This window comes from Scyliorhinus canicula, chromosome 3, assembly GCF_902713615.1.
Source record: "Scyliorhinus canicula chromosome 3, sScyCan1.1, whole genome shotgun sequence".
NCBI lineage: Eukaryota > Metazoa > Chordata > Chondrichthyes > Carcharhiniformes > Scyliorhinidae > Scyliorhinus > Scyliorhinus canicula.
The window spans coordinates 274557198-274580839 of NC_052148.1; the positions used below are offsets into that span (position 1 = coordinate 274557198).

The 23642-nt window shown below is 50.0% G+C and overlaps 1 protein-coding gene across 3 annotated transcripts in view; it reads left to right on the top strand.

The window, feature by feature from the left end:
• LOC119963566 (B-cell scaffold protein with ankyrin repeats-like) overlaps positions 1 to 23642 on the top strand; it is a 332413-nt gene that overhangs the window by 197803 nt on the left and 110968 nt on the right. The window lies entirely within an intron of this gene.

The following is a 23642-nucleotide window of genomic DNA, read 5'->3' on the forward strand; positions in this document are numbered from 1 at the left end:
ACTCTCGTCTCATGCAGTATAAATTGTTGTTCCTTTTACAATTGGTATTCTTGTTATTTGCCCTGATGAGTGCAAGGCAGGAAGATTTGACAACATGTGTATACTCAAGGTCTTTACTACCAAAAGGCTAACAGTGGACTAAATTCAAAGAAGCACAAGTCCATCGCTGCTTCTCCTAACACCGACTATGGGCCAAAGTGTTCATCTTTAATACTCTCATTACTGCTCCTTTTGTTTTGTGTTCGTGATATATTTGTCATTTAATCGGGCCCTACCCTTTAACCTATCCCTGACCTTCTCTTTTACTCCTCCTGCCCCCCCTTCCCTCCCCACCCCCCCCCCCTTTTGCAGCAGTATAAAACCCATCACATCCCTACCTTTCCAGCTCTGAACAAGAGTCACCCAGACTCAAAGTTAACTCTGTGTCTCCCTCCATAGATGCTGCTAGACCTGCTGGGTTTTTCCAGCATTTACTGTTTTCATTCATTATCCAAATGTGACCAGTTCCCTGCCCGGTCCCCAACACACACCAAGTCTTTCCTCTTCAAATATATTTCCCGTTTCAAAAGAGGCTGAGAGATATGAAAAATGTCCTTGAGCTCAGAGAATTGCAATATGTTATGTGATTGTTGTATATTTATTGACATTTCTGCTAGTTAGTGCTGGCTTTTGGTCACCATGGTAACGCAAGTGAGTTACCTTCATTAGACAACAATCAGTATTGGTCTGTGTGACAAATATGGATTTCTGACAGTGTCGAGCACTGAATTTTTAGTTTAGTTATTGTTGCAATGTAGGGAATAAGGGGGGGGCGGGGAGGGGCACAGTGGTTAGCACCGCTGCCTCACACTGTCAGGGACCCCGGTTCGATTCTGACTTCAGGTGACTCTGTGTGGAGTTTGTACATTCCCCCTGTGTGTGTGTGGGTTTCCTCCCACAGTCCAAAGACGTGGAGGTTAGGGTGGATTGGCCATGCTAAATTGTCCTTAGTGTCCAAAAAGGTTAGGTGGAGTTACTGGGATACGGTGGGGGCGTGGGCCGAGGTAGGTTTGGTGCAACCCTTCAGAGGGTTGGTGCAGACACGATGGGCTGAATGGCCTCCTTTTGCACTGTAGGGATTCAAAGCTTCCCAGACCATCGCTGCAGAGACCTCCCCCGTATCATTTGTTTCCAGGTAGTTCTGGATGGACTTGTTAACCCGCCCACAGATCGCTTCATCCACTAGCAACCCCACATCCAGTCTCCACAGCGGGAGTTGCCCTCTCTCCACACTAGCCCGTAGATCCGCTCAGTGCGGGGCATGATCCGACACTGTGATTGCCGAGTACTCAGCATCCACCACCTTCGGTATCAGTGCCCTGCTTAGGACAAAAAGTCGATGCGAGAATATACCTTGTGGGCATGTGAAAAAAAGGAAAACTCCATCATCCTCGGCCGTGCAAACCTCCATGGGTCTACCCCCCCCCCCCCATCTGTTCCATAAAACCCTTCAATTCCTTTGCCGCAGTCGGCCTCCTCCCTGTCCTGGATTTTGACCGGTCCAATTCCGGATCAAAGACTGTATTGAAGTCCCCTCCCATGATCAGTTTATGTGACTCTACGTTTGCGATCTTAACTAACACCTGCCTCATAAATTCCACATTGTCCCAATTCGGAGCATATATGTTCATAAGTACCACTCGCACCCCCTCCAGCTTCCCACTCACCATTATGTACCTACCCCACTTGCCTGACACGATGCCTCGAATGCCACTCGTTTGTTGATCAAGATCGCTACCTCCCTGATCTTTGGGTCCAGTCCTGAATGGAACACTTGGCTAACCCACCCCTTCCTCAATCTTGTCCGGTCTGTAACCTTTAGGTGTGTCTCTTGTAGCATTGCCACATCCGCCTTCAGTTCCCTCAAATGCGTGAACACGCAAGCCCTCTTGACCGGCCCATTCAGTCCTCTCACGTTCCATGTGATCAGCCTGGACGGGGGGGGGCTTCCAACCCCGCCACCCCCCCCCCCCCCCCCCCGCCGCCGCTGACTAGCCATCACCCTTTTTAGGCCAGCCTCGAGCTCGCACCCTCCGTTTCCTCGAGTCCCCACTCGGGCTGTCGCCGTTCCCGACCTCCCATTTGTCCCCTCGGAACAGTTCTTCCCTTGTCAGCAAAGCAGCTCCCCCCCTCCCTCCTCCCCCCTTGCAACAACACTAGAAACCCAACCCGCCAAGTCAAGCTCCAGCTTAACACCTGTCCACCCCCCACTGCGCTTCCGAGAGTCAGCTGACCCATGCTGACTCGATAGCTCCCACCCCTGGCACCAAACAGTCTGTCTCCCTATTGTACTCTCCTCTCTCTAACACCCACATGAATAAACATTTTAAAGCATCACTTTCCCCAGTAAACAAACATCAGAAAAACAGTGAAGAAACAGTCACTTTAGAAAAATAGTCACCCAAAAAGCAGAACTAATTTCAAAGCCCACCCCCTCCCCTGCAAGACAGATCAACCTTTAACCATCCACACAGCCCATTATTTCACATAGAACTACTTAAATTTTTACAATCCAGCTCCACAAATCACTGCCACAGTACTTCTCCAAGGCTTAAGTGTCTTTCAATTCGCCTCTAGCTTCTTTTCTTTAATAAAGGTCCATACTTAGCCTGGCGTTTCAAAGTAGAAGCCCGTTCCTCATGTGTGACCCACAGGCGGGCTGGGTACAGCATCCGGAACTTCACCCCCTTCTTAAAGAGGGTCGTTTTACCCCATTGAACCCAGCTCGCCTCTTGGCCAAATCCGCTCCAATGTCCTAATAGATGCACAACTCACAGTTCTCCCACTTGCTGCTCCGTTCTTTCTTGGCCCACGGCAAAACGTGTTCCTTGTCCTTGAAACAGTGTAAACGTATCACTATGGCCCTCGGCGGCTAGTTCGCTCTGGGCTTCCTCGCGAGGGCTCTGTGCACTCTGTCCAATTCTAGGGGCAGAGGGAACGCCCCGGCCCCCATCAACTTCTCCAACATGTCCGTCACATAAGCCCTCGCATCCGATCCCTCACTACCTTCAGGGAGGCCGCCAATTCTGAGATTCTGCCTCCTGGACCTATTCTCCAGGTCCTCCAGCTTCTCCTTCATTCTTTACTGGCGGTCGTTCATCATCCCCACCTTGCTTCCCAGCACGGTTATATACTCCTCGTGCTCAGACAACTTTTGTTCCACTTCCTGGATCGCTCTCCTGTGGGCTTCCTGATTCTGAACCACTTGATCAATCGAAGCCTTAATCAGGTCCAGTGTGTCCTTCTTCAGCTTAGCAAAGCAATGCTCGAAAAACTTCACCAGCTGCTCGGTCGACCACGGTGCCGTCTCCCTGTGGCCCTTGCTCTCCGCCATGCTGCCCCGTGTTACCAGCTCTACTTGTGTCTCCCTTATAGGACTTTGTTGTCCCACACGGCTACTTCTGGTCCAATTCTCCCTACACCGGAGGGTGATTTATCCTCACTGTCTCACTCGTCACTGATTTATCCCATAAAATCCGAAATAAACCGGGGAAAAAAGCCCAAAAGTCCGTTTCAGGCGGGAGCTGTCAAATATGTGACCTACTCCTCCATGGCCGCCATTGAAAGACCCATCTGCCTTCTTAACAACTGTATCCACCGGCTCTGCTACCTTAAGTGACCGGTGTACATGGACGGCAACTCTCGGTGCTTCCCAGGATCCTGCCGTTTATCATGGGCGGGATTCTGCCAGCCCCACGCCGGGCCGGAGAATCCCCGCGAACGGACCACGCTGCCCCGATGCCAGTACGGAGAATCGGTGCCATTGGCGCTGGCGTGGTTGGCGTGGTGCCGGTCGTGGGCCGCTCTACACGGTTGGCCCGCCGATTCTCCGGCCCATATGGGCCGAGCGGCCGTAGGAAAAGAGCCGAGTCTCGGCGGCACCGGTCTAACCTGCTCGCAACCGGCGGGACGTCGGCGTGTATGGGTCGGGTGGCGGCCTGTGGGGGTGGAGGGGGTGGGGTCCAACCTCGGGGGGGGGCTCCGATGTGGCTTGGCCCGCGATCAGGACCCACCAATCGGCCTCTGTGGCTGGGAGCCTCCTTTCCTACGCGCCTGCCCCTGTAGGGCTGTGCCATGTTGCGTCGGGGCCAGCCATCTGCGCATGCGCGGATCCCACGGCGCCCAGTTCACGCCGGGATCTGCAGCTGGAGCGGTTAACGCCGCTCCAGCACCATGATGGCCCCCTGTAGGGGCCAGAATTAGACGTGGGAGTGGCCCGTTCATGCCGTTGTAAAACGCGACGGCATTTTCGACGAATCTGCCGCGGGATTAGAGAATCCCGCTCCCCCGCGTTCCCTTTGCCTTGTTTGTCCTGCCCAACTGCATCACCTCACACTTATCCCGATTGAATTCCATTTGCCACTGATCAGCCCATCTGACCAGCCCGTCTATATCCTCCTGTTATCTCAGGCTATCCTCCTCACTATTTACCACACCACCAATTTTCATATCAATCCCAAACTTACTAATTAAACTTTGTATTCCCTTTTCCCTTATCTGCTTGTCAAGCTTCCCCTTAAATCCACCTACGCTATTCACTCGACCACACTGTGTGGGAGCGAGTTCCACATTCCACACTCTCTGTGTGAAGAGGTTTCTCCTGAATTCCCCACTGCGGTTCTCAGTGACCATCCTGTATTGGTGACCTGCAATTACGCTCTTTCCTCAAAAGGAAACATTCTCTCTGTAACTATTTCATTAAACCCTTTCGTGAATAATTTTTAAATAGCTGTAACAATAGATACAGGAAAGGATATCTTCCTCATTCTGCCCACTTCACTGGAGCAGCTATCAATAATGCCGCCATTTCGGACACGGTTCAGCTCATATCCTGCGTTGGTTTGTATCTAACTTCAACAGAATGGAAAAATAAAAATAATCTAATTTCCAGTTATTGATTAAAGGAGGTGGAGTTAATACAGTGTTGGGTTTTAAAACATCTGTGAAATGAATAGATTTAATGACAGTCTTTATATATGTTAGAGGAGGTTTTGCTGATTCAAATAATAAATATCAGAAGCATTGTGAGATTCTTTCACTCATTAAAAGAACATTGTGAGGGCCTAAACTCGAATATCTTATCTCAAGATTATCTCAAGGCAGTGTCTGTGTATTAATGGCAGTGTCTGTGTATTAAAGGCAGTGTCTGTGTATTAAAGGCAGTGTCTGTGTATTAAAGGGAGTGTCTGTGTATTAAAGGCAGTGTCTGTGTATTAATGGCAGTGCCTGTGTATTAAAGGCAGTGTATGTGTATTAATGGCAGTGCCTATGTATTAAAGGCAGTGCCTGTGTTTTAAAGGCAGTGTCTGTGTATTAAAGGCAGTGTCTGTGTATTAAAGGCAGTGTCTGTGTATTAAAGGCAGTGTCTGTGTATTAATGGCAGTGCCTGTGTATTAAAGGCAGTGTCTGTGTATTAATGGCAGTGCCTGTGTATTAAAGGCAGTGTCTGTGTATTAAAGGCAGTGTCTGTGTATTAATGGCAGTGCCTGTGTATTAAAGGCAGTGCCTGTGTATTAATGTCAGTGGCTGTGTATTAAAGGCAATGCCTGTGTATTAAAGGCAGTGCCTGTGTATTAAAGGCAATGTCTGTGTATTAAAGGCAGTGTCTGTGTATTAATGGCAGTGTCTGTGTATTAAAGGCAGTGTCTGTGTATTAATGGCAGTGTCTGTGTATTAAAGGCAGTGTCTGTGTATTAAAGGCAGTGTCTGTGTATTAAAGGCAGTGTCTGTGTATTAAAGGCAGTGTCTGTGTATTGAAGGCAGTGTCTGTGTATTAATGGCAGTGTCTGTGTATTAATGGCAGTGTCTGTGTATTAAAGGCAGTGTCTGTGTATTGAAGGCAGTGTCTGTGTATTGAAGGCAGTGCCTGTGTATTGAAGGCAGTGTCTGTGTATTAAAGGCAGTGCCTGTGTATTAATGGCAGTGTCTGTGTATTAAAGGCAGTGTCTGTGTATTGAAGGCAGTGTCTGTGTATTGAAGGCAGTGTCTGTGTATTAAAGGCAGTGCCTGTGTATTAATGGCAGTGTCTGTGTATTAAAGGCAGTGTCTGTGTATTAAAGGCAGTGTCTGTGAATTAAAGGCAGTGTCTGTGTATTGAAGGCAGTGTCTGTGTATTAAAGGCAGTGTCTGTGTATTAATGGCAGTGCCTGTGTATTGAAGGTAGTGCCTGTGTATTGAATGCAGTGTCTGTGCATTAAAGGCAGTGTCTGTGTATTAAAGGCAGTGTCTGTGTATTAAAGGCAGTGGCTGTGTATTGAAGGCAGTGTCTGTGTATTGAATGCAGTGTCTGTGTATTGAATGCAGTGTCTGTGTATTAAAGGCAGTGTCTGTATTAAAGGCAGTGTCTGTATTAAAGGCAGTGCCTGTGTATTAAAGGCAGTGTCTGTGTATTAAAGGCAGTGTCTGTATTAAAGGCAGTGTCTGTGTATTAAAGGCAGTGTCTGTGTATTGAAGGCAGTGTCTGTGTATTGAAGGTAGTGTCTGTGTATTAAAGGCAGTGTCTGTGTATTAAAGGCAGTGTCTGTGTATTAATGGCAGTGTCTGTGTATTGAAGGCAGTGTCTGTGTATTAAAGGCAGTGTCTGTGTATTAATGGCAGTGTCTGTGTATTAATGGCAGTGTCTGTGTATTGAAGGCAGTGCCTGTGTATTAAAGGCAGTGCCTGTGTATTAAAGGCAGTGTCTGTGTATTAATGGCAGTGTCTGTGTATTAAAGGCAGTGTCTGTGTATTAATGGCAGTGTCTGTGTATTAAAGGCAGTGTCTGTGTATTGAAGGCAGTGTCTGTGTATTAAAGGCAGTGTATGTGTATTAAAGGCAGTGTATGTGTATTAAAGGCAGTGTCTGTGTATTAAAGGCAGTGTCTGTGTATTGAATGCAGTGTATGTGTATTAAAGGCAGTGTCTGTGTATTGAAGGCAGTGCCTGTGTATTAAAGGCAGTGTCTGTGTATTGAAGGCAGTGCCTGTGTATTAAAGGCAGCGTCTGTGTATTGAAGGCAGTGTCTGTGTATTAAAGGCAGTGTCTGTGTATTAAAGGCAGTGTCTGTGTATTGAAGGCAGTGTCTGTGTATTGAAGGCAGTGTCTGTGCCTGTGTATTAAAGGCAGTGCCTGTGTATTAAAGGCAGTGTCTGTGTATTAAAGGCAGTGTCTGTGTATTAAAGGCAGTGTCTGTGTATTAAAGGCAGTGTCTGTGTATTAAAGGCAGTGTCTGTGTATTGAAGGCAGTGTCTGTGTATTAAAGGCAGTGTCTGTGTATTAAAGGCAGTGTCTGTGTATTAAAGGCAGTGTCTGTGTATTGAAGGCAGTGCCTTTGTATTGAAGGCAGTGCCTGTGTATTAAAGGCAGTGCCTGTGTATTAAAGGCAGTGCCTGTGTATTGAAGGCAGTGCCTGTGTATTAAAGGCAGTGCCTGTGTATTAAAGGCAGTGCCTGTGTATTAAAGGCAGTCCCTGTGTATTAAAGGCAGTGTCTGTGTATTAAAGGCAGTGTCTGTGTATTAAAGGCAGTGTCTGTGTATTAAAGGCAGTGTCTGTGTATTGAAGGCAGTGTCTGTGTATTGAAGGCAGTGGCTGTGTATTGAAGGCAGTGTCTGTGTATTGAAGGCAGCGCCTGTGTATTAAAGGCAGCGTCTGTGTATTAAAGGCAGTGTCTGTGTATTAAAGGCAGTGTCTGTGTATTAAAGGCAGTGTCTGTGTATTGAATGCAATGTCTGTGTATTAAAGGCAGTGCCTGTGTATTAAAGGCAGTGTCTGTGTATTAAAGGCAGTGCCTGTGTATTAAAGGCAGTGCTTGTGTATTAAAGGCAGTGCCTGTGTATTAAAGGCAGTGCCTGTGTATTAAAGGCAGTGCCTGTGTATTAAAGGCAGTGTCTGTGTATTAAAGGCAGTGTCTGTGTATTAAAGGCAGTGTCTGTGTATTAAAGGCAGTGCCTGTGTATTAAAGGCAGTGTCTGTGTATTAAAGGCAGTGCCTGTGTATTAAAGGCAGTGTCTGTGTATTAAAGGCAGTGTCTGTGTATTAAAGGCAGTGTTTGTGTATTAAAGGCAGTGCCTGTGTATTAATGGCAGTGTCTGTGTATTAAAGGCAGTGTCTGTGTATTGAAGGCAGTGTCTGTGTATTAAAGGCAGTGTCTGTGTATTAATGGCAGTGCCTGTGTATTAAAGGCAGTGCCTGTGTATTAAAGGCAGTGTCTGTGTATTGAAGGCAGTGTCTGTGTATTAAAGGCAGTGCCTGTGTATTAAAGGCAGTGTCTGTGTATTAAAGGCAGTGTCTGTGTACTAAAGGCAGTGTCTGTGTATTAAAGGCAGTGTCTGTGTATTAAAGGCAGTGTCTGTGTATTAATGGCAGTGCCTGTGTATTAAAGGCAGTGTCTGTGTATTAATGGCAGTGCCTGTGTATTAAAGGCAGTGTCTGTGTATTAAAGGCAGTGTCTGTGTATTAATGGCAGTGCCTGTGTATTAAAGGCAGTGCCTGTGTATTAATGGCAGTGGCTGTGTATTAAAGGCAATGCCTGTGTATTAAAGGCAGTGCCTGTGTATTAAAGGCAATGTCTGTGTATTAAAGGCAGTGTCTGTGTATTAATGGCAGTGTCTGTGTATTAAAGGCAGTGTCTGTGTATTAATGGCAGTGTCTGTGTATTAAAGGCAGTGTCTGTGTATTAAAGGCAGTGTCTGTGTATTAAAGGCAGTGTCTGTGTATTGAAGGCAGTGTCTGTGTATTAATGGCAGTGTCTGTGTATTAATTGCAGTGTCTGTGTATTAAAGGCAGTGTCTGTGTATTAAAGGCAGTGTCTGTGTATTGAATGCAATGTCTGTGTATTAAAGGCAGTGCCTGTGTATTAAAGGCAGTGTCTGTGTATTAAAGGCAGTGCCTGTGTATTAAAGGCAGTGCCTGTGTATTAAAGGCAGTGCCTGTGTATTAAAGGCAGTGTCTGTGTATTAAAGGCAGTGTCTGTGTATTAAAGGCAGTGTCTGTGTATTAAAGGCAGTGCCTGTGTATTAAAGGCAGTGTCTGTGTATTAAAGGCAGTGCCTGTGTATTAAAGGCAGTGTCTGTGTATTAAAGGCAGTGTCTGTGTATTAAAGGCAGTGTCTGTGTATTAAAGGCAGTGTCTGTGTATTAAAGGCAGTGTCTGTGTATTAAAGGCAGTGTCTGTGTACTAAAGGCAGTGTCTGTGTATTAAAGGCAGTGTCTGTGTATTAAAGGCAGTGTCTGTGTATTAATGGCAGTGCCTGTGTATTAAAGGCAGTGTCTGTGTATTAATGGCAGTGCCTGTGTATTAAAGGCAGTGTCTGTGTATTAAAGGCAGTGTCTGTGTATTAATGGCAGTGCCTGTGTATTAAAGGCAGTGCCTGTGTATTAATGGCAGTGGCTGTGTATTAAAGGCAATGCCTGTGTATTAAAGGCAGTGCCTGTGTATTAAAGGCAATGTCTGTGTATTAAAGGCAGTGTCTGTGTATTAATGGCAGTGTCTGTGTATTAAAGGCAGTGTCTGTGTATTAATGGCAGTGTCTGTGTATTAAAGGCAGTGTCTGTGTATTAAAGGCAGTGTCTGTGTATTAAAGGCAGTGTCTGTGTATTGAAGGCAGTGTCTGTGTATTAATGGCAGTGTCTGTGTATTAATGGCAGTGTGTGTGTATTAAAGGCAGTGTCTGTGTATTGAAGGCAGTGTCTGTGTATTGAAGGCAGTGCCTGTGTATTGAAGGCAGTGCCTGTGTATTAAAGGCAGTGCCTGTGTATTAATGGCAGTGTCTGTGTATTAAAGGCAGTGTCTGTGTATTGAAGGCAGTGTCTGTGTATTGAAGGCAGTGTCTGTGTATTAAAGGCAGTGCCTGTGTATTAATGGCAGTGTCTGTGTATTAAAGGCAGTGTCTGTGTATTAAAGGCAGTGTCTGTGTATTAAAGGCAGTGTCTGTGTATTGAAGGCAGTGTCTGTGTATTAAAGGCAGTGTCTGTGTATTAATGGCAGTCCCTGTGTATTGAAGGCAGTGCCTGTGTATTGAATGCAGTGTCTGTGCATTAAAGGCAGTGTCTGTGTATTAAAGGCAGTGTCTGTGTATTAAAGGCAGTGGCTGTGTATTGAAGGCAGTGTCTGTGTATTGAATGCAGTGTCTGTGTATTGAATGCAGTGTCTGTGTATTAAAGGCAGTGTCTGTATTAAAGGCAGTGTCTGTATTAAAGGCAGTGCCTGTGTATTAAAGGCAGTGTCTGTGTATTAAAGGCAGTGTCTGTATTAAAGGCAGTGTCTGTGTATTAAAGGCAGTGCCTGTGTATTGAAGGCAGTGTCTGTGTATTGAAGGTAGTGTCTGTGTATTAAAGGCAGTGTCTGTGTATTAAAGGCAGTGTCTGTGTATTAATGGCAGTGTCTGTGTATTGAAGGCAGTGTCTGTGTATTAAAGGCAGTGTCTGTGTATTAATGGCAGTGTCTGTGTATTAATGGCAGTGTCTGTGTATTGAAGGCAGTGCCTGTGTATTAAAGGCAGTGCCTGTGTATTAAAGGCAGTGTATGTGTATTAAAGGCAGTGCCTGTGTATTAAAGGCAGTGTCTGTGTATTGAAGGCAGTGTCTGTGTATTAAAGGCAGCGTCTGTGTATTGAAGGCAGTGTCTGTGTATTAAAGGCAGTGTCTGTGTATTAAAGGCAGTGTTTGTGTATTGAAGGCAGTGTCTGTGTATTGAAGGCAGTGCCTGTGCCTGTGTATTAAAGGCAGTGCCTGTGTATTAAAGGCAGTGTCTGTGTATTAAAGGCAGTGTCTGTGTATTAAAGGCAGTGTCTGTGTATTAAAGGCAGTGTCTGTGTATTAAAGGCAGTGTCTGTGTATTGAAGGCAGTGTCTGTGTATTAAAGGCAGTGTCTGTGTATTAAAGGCAGTGTCTGTGTATTAAAGGCAGTGTCTGTGTATTGAAGGCAGTGTCTGTGTATTGAAGGCAGTGCCTGTGTATTAAAGGCAGTGCCTGTGTATTAAAGGCAGTGTCTGTGTGTTAAAGGCAGTGTCTGTGTGTTAAAGGCAGTGTCTGTGTATTAAAGGCAGTGTCTGTGTATTAAAGGCAGTGTCTGTGTATTGAAGGCAGTGTCTGTGTATTGAAGGCAGTGGCTGTGTATTGAAGGCAGTGTCTGTGTATTGAAGGCAGTGCCTGTGTATTAAAGGCAGCGTCTGTGTATTAAAGGCAGTGTCTGTGTATTAAAGGCAGTGTCTGTGTATTAAAGGCAGTGTCTGTGTATTGAATGCAATGTCTGTGTATTAAAGGCAGTGTCTGTGTATTAAAGGCAGTGTCTGTGTATTGAATGCAATGTCTGTGTATTAAAGGCAGTGCCTGTGTATTAAAGGCAGTGTCTGTGTATTAAAGGCAGTGCCTGTGTATTAAAGGCAGTGTCTGTGTATTAAAGGCAGTGCCTGTGTATTAAAGGCAGTGTCTGTGTATTAAAGGCAGTGTCTGTGTATTAAAGGCAGTGTCTGTGTATTAAAGGCAGTGTCTGTGTATTAAAGGCAGTGCCTGTGTATTAAAGGCAGTGCCTGTGTATTAAAGGCAGTGCCTGTGTATTAAAGGCAGTGTCTGTGTATTAAAGGCAGTGTCTGTGTATTAAAGGCAGTGTTTGTGTATTAAAGGCAGTGCCTGTGTATTAATGGCAGTGTCTGTGTATTAAAGGCAGTGTCTGTGTATTGAAGGCAGTGTCTGTGTATTAAAGGCAGTGTCTGTGTATTAAAGGCAGTGTCTGTGTATTAAAGGCAGTGTCTGTGTATTGAAGGCAGTGTCTGTGTATTAAAGGCAGTGTCTGTGTATTAAAGGCAGTGTCTGTGTATTGAAGGCAGTGTCTGTGTATTAAAGGCAGTGTCTGTGTATTGAAGGCAGTGCCTGTGTATTAATGGCAGTGCCTGTGTATTAAAGGCAGTGTCTGTGTATTAAAGGCAGTGTCTGTGTATTAAAGGCAGTGTCTGTGTATTGAAGGCAGTGTCTGTGTATTAAAGACAGTGTCTGTGTATTAAAGGCAGTGTCTGTGTATTAAAGGCAGTGTCTGTGTATTAAAGGCAGTGTCTGTGTATTAAAGGCAGTGTCTGTGTATTAAAGGCAGTGTCTGTGTATTAAAGGCAGTGTCTGTGTATTAAAGGCAGCTTTTTCAGGACCTCTGTCACCTGGCTGTCTGAATATTAAAGTTCCTCAGTCCCTCCTCACCTTCCCAACCACAGAATGTGAGGCTCTGTGGTGAGTGAACCAACTCTGACCTCCCATCTTGAACTGCCTGACCAGGTCAACCAGCCGATTTTTCCCTCTCTGACTTTTATATCAAATGAAGAAGAGCATTAAAAAAAAATGCTCGTGGGCAGCACGGTAGCACAAGTGGATAGTCCTGTGGCTTCACAGCACCAGGGTCCCAGGTTCGATTCCTGGTTTGGGTCACCGTCTGTGCGGAGTCTGCACGTTCTCCCCATGTCTGCGTGGGTTTCCTCCGGGTGCTCCGGTTTCCTCCCACAGTCCAAAGACGTCCAGGTTAGGTGGATTGGTCATGATAAATTGCCCTTAGTGTCCAACAAAGGTTAGGAGGGGTTATTGGGTTACTGGGATAGGGTGGAAGTGAGGGCTTCAGTGGGTCGGTGCAGACTCGATGGGCCGAATGGCCTCCTTCTGCACTGTATGTTCTATGTTCTAAAATGAGAATAGTCTGAATGCCTCTGTTATTGTTCTGCTGGGTTTTGCTCCCAGCATTGTTCCCAAGACTAATGTTTAAATATTGGAAATTCGAGGGTAATCCTGAAGGGTCAGCAACCCTCCATCCTGGAAGATTAAAGTTAAAGACCTTCCCTGGTATCTTTAAACTGCTTCGAAAGAATTTGCTAATTGGGGTTCCCTCTTTGAATGAGTAAATATGAGGTCCTAATTTTATGAACAATGTTGTTGTTATTTTATATTGTTTGTCTTAAATAAGTGGAATTGGAGGATTGAGCGCTATAAATGAGGACATTGCATTATCGAGGGGACAGATTGCAATGCTTTAGCGTCTCCATCGACCAATGCCAGGATTTTCTGGCGAGCTTTAGTCAGAACAATTAGGAGATTATGTGTCACTGGGAAATGAGCTCTCAGCAATTTGGGCTGATTAAAATAATGTATAAAATAAAAATGTCTAATCTAAGACATCCCGATTTCTGCTAAAGCTGCAATGTTCTTCCGGCATCTAATCCCCACTTTTAATTTTGCTCAAATTTTGTCTTGAATTGATTCACCGTAACATTCTTCACAAGTTAAACTGAGAGCCAATTAACAATAAACAAGAAAAACATAAAGAATCAATCAATTAATACAAACCAATAAAACAAGGGATTCAGGGTGAGAGGGGTTGAGGATGAGGGGGATGGAGGGCGATGGCGATTGGGGGCGAGGGGTATTGGGGTGAGGGGGATTGAGGGTGAGGGGGATTGGGGTGAGGGTTTTGGGGTGAGGGGGATTGAGGTGAGGGGGATTGGGGTGAGGGGGATTGGGGCGATGGGGATTGGGGTGAGGGGGATTGGGGTGAGGGGGATTGAGGGTGAGGGGGATTGAGGGTGAGGGGGATTGAGGTCGTGAGGGATTGAGGGTGAGGGGGATTGAGGGCGATGGAGATTGGGGGCGAGGGGGATTGAGGTTGAGGGGGATTGAGGGTGAGGGTGAGGGGGATTGGGGGAGAGGTGGATTGAGGGCAATGGGGATTTGGGGTGAGGGGGATTGGGGTGAGGGGGATTGAGGGTGAGCGGGATTGGGGGCGAGGTGGATTGAGGGCGATGGGGATTGGGGTCGAGGGGGATTGGGGCGAGGGGGATTGAGGGCGATGGGGATTGGGGTCGAGGGGGATTGGGGTGAGGGGGATTGAGGGTGAGCGGGATTGGGGGCGAGGTGGATTCAGGGCGATGGGGATTGGGGGCGAGGGGGATTGGGGTGAGGGGGATTGAGGGTGAGGGGGATTGGGGTGAGGGGATAGAGGGCAATGGGATTGTGGTCGAGGGGGATTGGGGTGAGGGGATTGAGGGCGAGGGGGATTGAGGAGTGGGGGATTGAGGGTGAGGGGGATTGAGGGTGAGGGGGATTGAGGGCGTGAGGGATTGAGGGTGAGGGGATTGAGGGCGATGGAGATTGGGGGCGAGGGGGATTGAGGTTGAGGGGGATTGAGGGTGAGGGGGATTGGGGGCGAGGTGGATTGAGGGCAATGGGGATTTGGGGCGAGGGGGATTGGGGTGAGGGGGATTGAGGGTGAGGGGAATTGAGGGTCAGGGGGATTGAGGGCGAGGGGAATTGAGGGTGAGGGGGATTGAGGGTGAGGGGATTGAGGGTGAGGGGGATTGAGGCTTCGGGTATTGGGGTGAGGGGGATTGGGGGGTGAGGGGGATTGAGGGCAATGGGGATTTGGGGCGAGGGGGATTGGGGTGAGGGAGATTGAGGGTGAGGGGAATTGAGGGTCAGGGGGATTGGGGCGAGGGGGATTGAGGGTGAGGGGGAATTGGGGCGAGGGGGATTGGGGTGAGGGGGATTGAGGGTGAGGGGGATTGAGGGTGAGGGGGATTGGGGTGAGGGGATAGAGGGCGATGGGGATTGGGTCAAGGGGGATTGAGGGTGAGGGGATTGGGGGTGAGGAGGATTGGGGGTGAGGGGATTGGGGGTGAGGGGATTGGGGGTGAGGGGGATTGGGGCGAGGGGGATTGAGGGTGAGGAGGATTGGGGTGAGGGGATTGGGGGTGAGGGGATTGGGGGTGAGGGGGATTGAGGGTGAGGAGGATTGGGGTGAGGGGATTGGGGGTGAGGGGGATTGGGGTGAGGGGGATTGAGGGTGAGGAGGATTGGGGTGAGAGGATTGGGGGTGAGGGGATTGGGGGTGAGGGGGATTGGGGGCGAGGGGGATTGAGGGTGAGGAGGATTGGGGTGAGGGGATTGGGGGTGAGGGGGATTGGGGCGAGGGGGATTGAGGGTGAGGAGGATTGGGGTGAGGGGGATTGGGGGTGAGGGGATTGGGGGTGAGGGGGATTGGGGCGAGGGGGATTGAGGGTGAGGAGGATTGGGGTGAGGGGATTGGGGGTGAGGGGGATTGGGGCGAGGGGGATTGAGGGTGAGGAGGATTGGGGTGAGGGGATTGGGGGTGAGGGGATTGGGGGGTGAGGGGGATTGGGGCGAGGGGGATTGAGGGTGAGGAGGATTGGGGTGAGGGATTGGGGGTGAGGGGGATTGGGGGTGAGGGGGATTGGGGCGAGGGGGATTGAGGGTGAGGAGGATTGGGGTGAGGGGATTGGGGGTGAGGGGGATTGGGGCGAGGGGGATTGAGGGTGAGGAGGATTGGGGTGAGGGGATTGGGGGTGAGGGGATTGGGGGTGAGGGGGATTGGGGCGAGGGGGATTGAGGTGTCCGTACCGCCGGGACCCCCCGCCCCGTGCGTAGGGGAGAATCCCGCCGCTTGTGTCGGCTGATGTCCAACAGCAAACCCATCTACAGGATGGATGGAAAACTTTTCAGCTTCAAGCAGTTGAAATCCAAGGAGAAAGTGACACTGACATGGCACATGGAACTTCAGTGTGTGGGTGACATCGCCATCTTCACTATCTCAGGAGAGAATCTCCAAGCCAAACTCAACACCTTCGCAGAACTAAACCGAACAACCTCAGTCTCAGCCTGAACCTCAGCGAGTCCCAGGCTTTTACCAACCTGCCGCAGGGCAAAATCCGGTCTCTGCCTCCATCACGATCAACAAAGAAACTCTTCCAAACGTGGAGCATTTCCCATACCTGGGCCGGGATTCTCCCCTACCCGGCGGGGCGGGGGGTCCCGGCGTAGCGGAGTGGCGCCAACCACTCCGGCATCGGGCCTCCCCAAAGGTTCTGGGCGCGAGCGGGCCCCCGGGGTTCTGGGGGGGGGGTGCGGGGTGATCGGACCCCGGGGGTGCCCCCACGGTGGCCAGGCCCGCGATCGGTGCCCACCGATCGGCAGGCGGGCCAGTGCCGTGGGGGCACTCTTTCCCTTCCGCCACCGCCACGGCCTCCACCATCTGACGCCACCACCGGCGCATGCGCGAATCGGCGAAGGCCTTTCGGCCAGCCCCGGCGCCGGGCGGCGGGCATCCAAGGCCGCTGGTGCTGGTTTTGGTGCCAGTCGGTGTGGTGCCAACCGCTGCGGCGCGGGCCTAGCCCCTCAATATGAGGGCTTGGCCCCCAAAGGTTCGGAGAATTCCGCACATTTGGGGAGGCCCGACGCCGGAGTGGTTGGCGCCACTCCCCTACATGGCAGCTTGATCTTTCGGGGCGGCAGAGGGGAAATAGTGCTTCCGATTTGGAAGCCGGCCCGACGATCAGTGGGCACCGATTGCGGGTCTGTCCCCTCCCGAGCACAGTCATGCTGCTCTTTCCTTTCTAGGCCACCTACAAGCCCCAAACGGGCTTCTCACTCCCGTTTCACGACGGCAGCGACCAGGTGTGTTTGCCGCCATCGTGAAATGGCCGCAAACGGCAGGCCGCTCGGCCCATCGGGGTCGGAGAATCGCCGGTCGCCGTGAAAAACGGCGAGCGCCGATTCTTCCGAGCAGGGGTGGGGGAGAATCGACGGGGGGCGTGAATTTTGTCGGGGGGCCCTCCCGCGATTCTCCCACGCCGCGTGGGGAGCGGAGAATCGCCCCCCTAAGGTCTTTGAGGACTGCGACATCTGTGCTGGCACCAAGATTCTCGTGTACAAGGCGGTCGCCCTCCCAACTCTTCCATACTGCTCAGAAATTTGGATTATGTACAAACGCCACTTCAAGGTCTTGGAGAGGTACCATCAACCCTGTCTGATACCGATTCTCCGTATCAGCTGGGAGGACAGGAGGACAGGTGTCCTTCAAGGAGCCAAGCGCACCTGCATTGAGGCCATGATCATCCAAAACCAACTCAACTGGGCCCACTGTGTGCTCTGGATGTCAGAGCTCCGACTGCCAAAGCAAATCTTCTTCGCCCAGCTTAAGGAAGGGTTCGGAGCAAGCAGAGGACAAAGGAAGCACTTCAAAGACACCCTAAAGGCTTACCTGAAGAAATGAAACATCGATGTCAACGCCTGGGAGACCCTTGCTCAGAAGAGACCTACCTGGAGGAGCCATCTGATTGACAGGACACAATCTTCAAGGACGCCCAACAGCAAGAGGAGGCCCAGAAAAGCAGCCTGAGAAGGGAACGTCAGTGATGTAGAGTCCAAGGACCGATCCCACCCCCCCCCCCCCCCCCCCCCCCCCCCCCGTAAACACCTGCCAAGTGTGCGGTCAAAGATACAGCTCTAAGATCAGCTTACCAGCCGTGCAAGAACCCACTGAACCCATGGCCAGTAACACAGAGTTTCTGAATTGGACAATCATACTTGTTAGCGAGTGATCGTTGATGAAGAATAGCGTTATAATTAAAACATTTCACGGCATCCCGTTATTGACAGGCGTGGAACAATCTTTGCAAAATTAATTTTGCTGGCAGCTCCTTGTCGGAACGGTTGCCATAGAAACCCTGCATTTCCACCAGTTGAGTTGACTGTTGAATTTGATGTGATCACTATCAGTTTTAGAATCACCCATTACCATCAAACAACTCGATGGATTTTTCTCCAACTTACCCCAGAATAGCACCTGAATATTAACATGTAATAATTAAAATGTAATAATCAAATGCAATATGTACAACAATTGGGATTTTGGTGGCATCTCTAACATAGTAAAACATTGCACGCTCCTTCACAGGGGTATTGGCAAACAATATTTCAGATCAAAGCAAGAGGTCGCAGATATCGGGGCAGAAAGTCAAAGCTATAGGAGGTCAAGTTCAACAAAGAGAAGGGCGACATGTAGCACAGTGGTTAGCACTGTGACTGCAGCGCTGAGGTCCCAGGTTCGAATCCCGGCTCTGGGTCACTGTCCGTGTGGAGTTTGCACATTCTCCCCGTGTCTGCGTGGGTTTCACCCCCACAACCCAAAGATGTGCAGGTTAGGTGGATTGGCCACGCTAAATTGCCCCTTAATTGGAAAAAAAAATAATTGGGTACTCTAAATTTTTTTTTAAAATGTCAACAAAGAGAGAGAGAAACTAAGGGGGAGAGAGGCGGAAAGGGAGAGGAAGAGAGGCGGAAAGGGAGAGGTGGAGAGAGAGAATGAGGGAGAGCGAGCGATTAAGAGGGAGAGGTGGAGAGAGGGAGAGGAAGAAGCGGAGAGGGAAAGCATGAGGCATAGAGGGAGAGGAAGGAGGAAGAGTGAGAGAGGGAGAAGGAGAGGGAGAGGGAGGGAGAAGTAGAGATGGAGAGGGAGAGAGAGAGGAAGACAGAGTGGCAGGGAGGGAGAGGGGGAGAGGGAGGGAGAGAGAGGGAGAGGCGGAGTAGTAGGGAGAGAGGGAGAGGGTGAGGAAGAGGCAGAGATGGAGAGTGAGAGAGGGAGAGGAGGAGAGAGAGGCAGAGAAGGAGAGGGAGAAGCAGAGAGGGAGGGAGAGAGAGGGAGAGGCGGAGTAGTAGGGAGAGAGGGAGAGGGTGAGGAAGAGGCAGAGATGGAGAGTGAGAGAGGGAGAGGAGGAGAGAGAGGCAGAGAGGGAGAGGGCGAGGGAGAGGCGGAGGAGAGGAGGAAAGGGAGGGGAGGTAGGGAGGGAGAGGCAGGGAGAGGGCGAGACGGAGACGGAGAGGGAGAGGTGGACGCCGATGGTGAGGTGATTAAAATCCGGGTTCACCAGAATTGGAGTTGATATTTCCGAGAGTTGTGGCACTGGGAGGGGATTTCACAGACGGAGGGTTGAAGCATATGAGAGATTTTAAAGTTTACAGTGGGACAAACTTCAAATGCTTTTCATGCAATGATATGTGCTTGGAATTAAACAAATCAGCAATATTTCATCGAGTTTGGGTGTCAATGAAGCGTGGATTCTGAGCTTTGCCTTCATTACCAGCCGGGGGACTGTGGTTGGTCAGGATGGAGGCCCTTGTGACTGGATTCATATTCCCAGTCATTGGGTAGTGTGGTCACCCGATCCTCACAAAACAATTCATAGTTTATATGAAGTGTTGACATATTCTGGAAACTAATCACCAAATCTATCAACAGGTTTTCTCAGTCACAGGCATTAATCATTGAGATTAGCAGCTCAATACCCACACGAGGTTTGACATCGCTTTGACATGGCCATTTGTTCTTGTTGGCAAAAGGTCTGACATCACAGACTTTGGAACAGGATGGGGCAATTCACAATCTGAGACTTCTCCCTCTCAATCATCCGGCTCTGACTTTCAGCTCATCTCCTCTGGTCCTGGGCTCCCACAAGCACGAATATTCCCTTGTCTGCTCTATTTATTAATTCCTTTGTGTTGGTCGAAATGGTAAATACTGAGGAGGGAGTGTGAGCGGAGTTTCAATCAGGTTTGGCCCTTACTGGGTCTGACAATGGCAATAGCAGGTGCCAAAGAAGATGAGTCCCTTTTATTATTGGGATTGTGCTCCGAGGACTGCGGGCCACCTTACCGTACCTGGAAAATGTCACCATCTGCGGCCATGATCAGCAGGACCATGACGCCAACCTTGCCAAATTTCTCCACACCGCCACTCTCCTCAACCTGACCTATAACAAGAAGTGCGTGTTCAGCACAAACCGCTTAGCCATCATAAGAACATAAGAACTAGGAGCAGAAGTAGGCCATCTGGCCCCTCGAGCCTGCTCCGCCATTCAATGAGATCATGGCTGATCTTTCGTGGACTCAGCTCCACTTTCCGGCCCGAACACCATAACCCTTAATCCCTTTATTCTTCAAAAAACTATCTATCTTTACCTTAAAAACATGTAATGAAGGAGCCTCAACTGCTTCACTGGGCAAGGAATTCCATAGATTCATAAGGTGTTAGTGTGGCCTCACTAACACCTTATACAAGGCTATGTAATCCAGAACAGAGTTCTGGGACCCGATCCTGACTGCATGCACCCCCTCATGGAACTCCATTTATCATGGAGCTCCAAGGCCCTCAAACGATGCCTGGGGCTCTTTTATTACACCCAGTGGGTCCCAAACTATGTGGACAAGGCCCTCCCACTCATTCAATCCACTGTCTTTCCCTTGACGGCCGAGGCTCACCAGGCATTCAACTGTATCAAGGCCAACATCGCCAAGGACGCGATGCACGCGGTCCACGAGACGTTACCATTCCAAGTCAAGAGTGATGCATAGATCATAGAATTTACAGTGCAGAAGGAGGCCGTTCGGCCCACCAAGTCTACACCGGCTCTTGGAAAGAGCACCCTACCCAAGGTCAACACCTCCACCCTATCCCCGTAACCCAGTAACCCCACCCAACACTAAGGGCAATTTTTATCATGGCCAATCCACCTAACTGCACATCTTTGGACTGTGGGAGGAAACGGAGCACCCGGAGGAAACCCACGCAGACACGGGGAGAACGTGCAGACACCGCACAGACAGTGACCCAAGCCGGAATCGAACCTGGGACCCTGGAGCTGTGAAGCAATTGTGCTATCCACAATGCTACCGTGCTGCCCACATGCATGCATGCATCCGACGTCGCTGTGGGCGCCACCCTCAACCAGGCAGGCAGGCCCGTGGCATTCTTCTCCCGCACTCTACATGCCTCCGAAATTCGCCATTCCTCCGTCGAAAAAGAGGCCCAAGCCATTGTTGAAGCTGTGCGGCATTGACGGCATTACCTGTCGGTTTCCTTCATGTTTGATAACACACAGCGGGGCAAGATCAAAAACGATAAAATCTTGAGATGGAGGATCGAGCTATCCACCTACAACTACGAGATTTTGTATCGCCCCGGTAAGATCAATGACCCCCTTGATGCCCTCTCCTGAGGTACATGTGCCAGCGCACAGGTGGACCGACTCTGGACCCTGCACAACAACTTCTGTCACCCGGGGGTCACACATTTTTACCACTTCATCAAGGCCCGCAATCTGCCCTACTCCATCGAGGAAGTCAGGGCCATCACCAGAGACTGCCAGGTCTGCGCTGAGTGTAAGCCGCACTTCTACCGGCCAGACCGTGCACCTGGTGAACGCCTCAGCGTGGATTTCAAAGGGCCCCTCCCCTCCACCAACCGGAACACGTATTTGCTCAGTGTGGTCGATGAATACTCCAGATTCCCCTTCACCATCCCATGCCCCGATATGATGTCCGCCACCGTCAGCAAAGCCCTCAACAACATCTTTGCTCTGTTCGGTTTCCCCACCTACGTCCACAGCGACCGGGATCCTCATTCATGAGCGAGGAGCTGCGTCAGTTTGTGTTCAACAGGGGCATTGCCTCCAGCAGGACGACCAGCTACAACCCCCGGGGAAACGGGCAGGTGGAACGGGAGAATGGGACGGTCTGGAAGGCTGTCCAGCTGGCCCTACGGTCCAGAAACCTCCCGGCCTCCCGCTGGCAGGAGGTCCTCCCCGACGCCCTTCACTCCATTCGGTCACTCCTGTGCACCGCGACTAATGAAACCCCCCATGAACGTCTCTTTGCCTTCCCCAGGAAGTCCACCTCCGGGGTTTCACTCCCTACATGGCTGGCAGCTCCAGGACCCGTTCTCCTCCGTAGACACGTTCGAGTCCACAAGGCGGACCCATTGGTTGAGAGGGTACAGCTACTTTACGCCAACCCGCCTACGTAGCTTACCCCGACGGCCGCCAAGACACAGTCTCCCTCAGGGACCTGGCACCAGCTGGGTCCCCACACACACCCTCCGACCCAGCGCCACCCTCCCTTCCCCCGGCGCTCCCCACTGCAGCCCCCTCTCCAGGACAATCCGTCCTCCCCTTGCTCCCACCCGGGGATGAAGAGGATTCGACACGTTCCCGGAGTCACCAAAAACCAAACCAACACCGGAGTCGCTGCCAGCACTGCGGCGCTCTCAATGACAGATCAAGGCTCCGGACCGCCTGAATTTGTAATATTCTCTGTACTTTTAAAACACATCTTTCTGTATATAGTTCTCCACCATCCCCGCCGGACTCAATTTTTTTAACAGGGGGTGAATGTGGTAGTCACCACTGATGTATAAATGTCAATGTAGGTGCTTTATGGTCAGGCCCTGTACAACAGGTACAGGGGTAGTTCCCTGCCTGCTGGCTCCGCCCAGTAGGCAGAGTATAAATATGCGTGCTCCCCATACAGCAGCCATTTGGCCAGCTGCTGTAGGAGGCCACACATCTTAGTGTAACAAAGCCTCAGTTGTATTCAACTCTTGTCTTTGTGTAATTGATCGTGCATCAGTACGATCTAACTCCTTTGCCTTGCACAACTCGGTTGAGCGCCGCTCAGTTCTGGTCTCCACAAACAGGGACAGGTGGAACAGCACTTGTGAGGGTCTCAAAGGGGATTGGAGGCCCCCAGGTGCATGCCCTCTTGGTAGGGTGGCACCCTGGAGGTACTGCTGGTGCCACCTTGTCGCTATTAGCCTGGTACCCTGGCAGTGCCACCTGGGTGCCAGCCTGACATTGCCAAGGTGCCAAGCTGCCATTTTCTCCATGCTGCAGATGGAGCCCAGGGGTACTGGGTGTGGGTGGTTGTGGGAGGTTGGGCCTTTGGGGGGATTCGGAGTTTGGGGGGATTAAGAGATCGGGACCCATTTAAAAATGGCATCTTGATCTCCTCCTGCACTGAGGAATTCCGATGGTCGGAGTTCCTGCTGAGGTCTCATATCTACCGGAATGAGTGTTCAATAGCAGGGTCTTTGTCAGCACTCCGAGATTCGGGAAACGCGCTCGCTGCTGGAACTGTGTTGCCATCCGGGTAGATCGCACCCTGATGGGTAATATTGCTGTGAAGCGACTATCTGAGTGTTATGTCACACTGCGAGGCTGGGCAAAGATCTGCCCGCTACAAATTCCAATAATGGAGAACAAAATATTCTTTTCCTCTGCCTGCCTTTTGGCTTCAGGAACATCAAAGGCGGTGTTTAGATACTTTCAAATGTCGGGGTCACTGATTCACGTGTCATTCTTAATGAGGCAAGAAATATAATCATTGTTGTTGTGAACATCAGCTGAAAATCTGAATCTATCAATTCAGGATCAACTGTCTTCCCTAATGACACAAACACTTCACAAAAGGCATCAATCCACCTGCCACAGTGGGTTTTTCAAAAATTCTATTTCACTACATTTCACAGGAAGAAAAACTGGGTTCCCATCAGGACTGCTTGTCAAAATTTAACAGAAAGAAGGATTATTTCTGAGCAGCTGATTTGTGCTCCTCAAAGAATTGAAAATGAATACTTACAATGTATAGACTTACAACACTCCCTCAGTACTGACCCTCTGACAGTGCGGCACTCCCTCAGCACTGACCCTCTGACAGTGCGGCGCTCCCTCAGTACTGACCCTCTGACAGTGCGGCACTCCCTCAGTACTGACCCTCTGACAGTGCGGCACTCCCTCAGTACTGACCCTCTGACAGTGCAGCACTCCCTCAGTACTGACCCTCTGACAGTGCAGCACTCCCTCAGTACTGACCCTCTGACAGTGCAGCACTCCCTCAGTACTGACCCTCTGACAGTGCAGCACTCCCTCAGTACTGACCCTCTGACAATGCAGCACTCCCCCAGTACTGACCCTCTGACAGTGCAGCACTCCCTCAGTACTGACACTCTGACAGTGCGGCACTCCCTCAGTA